Source organism: Cynocephalus volans, chromosome 4 (assembly GCF_027409185.1).
Source record: "Cynocephalus volans isolate mCynVol1 chromosome 4, mCynVol1.pri, whole genome shotgun sequence".
NCBI classification, from domain to species: domain Eukaryota; kingdom Metazoa; phylum Chordata; class Mammalia; order Dermoptera; family Cynocephalidae; genus Cynocephalus; species Cynocephalus volans.
This window is the reverse complement of record NC_084463.1, coordinates 4,322,455-4,324,516: the sequence shown is the minus strand read 5'-3', so window position 1 is coordinate 4,324,516 and position 2,062 is coordinate 4,322,455. Positions and strand designations below refer to the sequence as shown.

Below are 2,062 nucleotides of genomic sequence, written 5' to 3'. Positions count from 1 at the left end.
ACACACACACGCATGCATGTACACCAACACCTCTACTACTTGTTTCATTATCTATAATTGCACAAGTAATCATTCACTTTTCCAGTGCCACAGAAAACAAACAACTTTAGGCTAATTAGCGCTAAGTAGAAGAAACAAAATTTAGCAGCTCTTGGCTAATTATAACACTTTTTTTTTTTTTTTAACAATTATTTAAGACCTTTATTAACAGGTGCTTGCAGTTTGTAGACTTTTTTGAAAAAATCAAGTTGTAAACTTTTATTACAAATTAAAAATGAAGTTCTTAAAAATCTCAACTTGACCAGATATGAAACAATTTAAAAACCTTTAAAGGCATATTGAGAAAAAACAGGCTTTTAAAAAAAAAAAAAAAAAAAAACACGTTTGTCATTACCAAAAAGAGACGTTTTTAGGTAAAAATAATAAAAACCCCATGCTGCATAGATAATGCAGATAGTTCTAGTTATCTGGTCAACAGGCAAAAAGCAAGCACTTAAGGTCTTCAGCTCCAATCTTTTGTTCATTTCTGATTGCTGGAATTTCATATTCATTTCTTCTTGTTGGATGACTAAACCGGACGATGGTAGAGATGTTAAGCCGGCATTTACTCAGCCCCGCCCTGCTCAGCCTCGGGAGCGGACGAATTCTCTGCTTTTGTCTCTTTGCCATCTTGTGGTTTAGGGTTTTCCGGGCGTCTGCGTCGGTAATTGAAGTTGCGACGGTGCCGACTGAGGTGGCTGCTGACCTTGGGTCTCATCTCCTTGATTTTCCTTATCCTCTTCACTGCCGTCCTCTCTAGGCTGTCTTTGGCGAGGAGGGCCCCCGCGGAATCGTGGTCTATAACCTCGATACATATTCTGTCTCACTGGTCTACCTTGTTCTCCTGCACCCTGGTTGTCAGCACCCTCCATGACTTCTCCCTGCACAGGTGGGTTGGAATACTGTGGTCGACGCCCATAGGGTCTCCGCACGTAGCAAGGTGGGAACCTTCGCCTGCGGTAGGGCCGGCGTTGTTGGGCCTGGCCTTCGGGAGCGCTCTCCGATCCCTCATTCTTTTCCCCACTCTCACTATTCTGGTAATTCTGCTGGTACTTGCGTGGAGGACCCGTGGGACGTGGATAGCGTCTATAATGGTTACGGTCTGCTGCGTATTTACTGCCTTGAACTGGAACTCCACCAGGGCCTGTAACATTTGCTGCCTCCGCACACTTTTCTCCTTCAACAACATCAAACTCCACAGTCTCTCCATCTCCTACACTGCGAAGGTACTTCCTGGGGTTATTCTCTCTCTTTTTTTTTTTTTTTTTTTGGCCTTTTTCGTGACCGGTAAGGGGATCGCAACCCTTGGCGTGGTGTCGTCCGCACCGTGCTCAGCCAGTGAGCACAGCGGCCATCCCTATATAGGATCCGAACCCGCAGCGGGAGCGCCACTGCGCTCCCAGCGCCGCACTCTCCCGAGTGGGCCACGGGGCTGGCCAGGGTTATTCTTCTTTATGGCAGTCTGGTGTACAAACACATCTTCCTTGGTGTCATTCCTGTTGATGAAACCATATCCGTTTCTTACATTGAGCCATTTTACTGTTCCCAAAACCTTCTTTGCGATGACCTTCGGCAGGCGCCGCCGATGTGAGGCCACCCGGGCCACCGCTCCCTGCGCCGCTGCCGGTGGTGCCGGGCTCTGTGTCGGCGGCGCTGAGGGCGGGGGCGGCGGGCGGCTGCTGGGTCTCGGCCTCGCTGCTCATGGTTGCGGTGATGGTGACTGGGGCCGGCTGCAGCAGCTGCGGCTCCTCCCAGGGTGTGATGGTAACTAGGCCGGCGGCGGCGGTGGGGCTGCTCAGGGATCTCTGGGGTCCGCTCTCCGCTCCCGCTACCGATCGAATTTAATTATAACACTTTTTAATTCATGCTTTCATTTGAAGACTTCATCTAATTAGAATTTTATTTTTAAATTCTATAATAATACTTTTTATTCAAGCTACTATTATTTAAAAGCCTTGTTTTTAAATTCTCTCATTTCAGAAAATTTACAAGATAAAGATAGACTATATGAAAATATTTTAGC

At 47.0% G+C, this 2,062-nt stretch overlaps 1 pseudogene; it reads right to left on the bottom strand.

Annotated features, from left to right (window-relative positions):
* Positions 1 to 373: 373 nt before the first annotated feature.
* Positions 374 to 1,808, bottom strand: LOC134375638 (Y-box-binding protein 1-like; annotated as a pseudogene).
* Between the last annotated feature and the right edge of the window lie 254 nt (positions 1,809 to 2,062).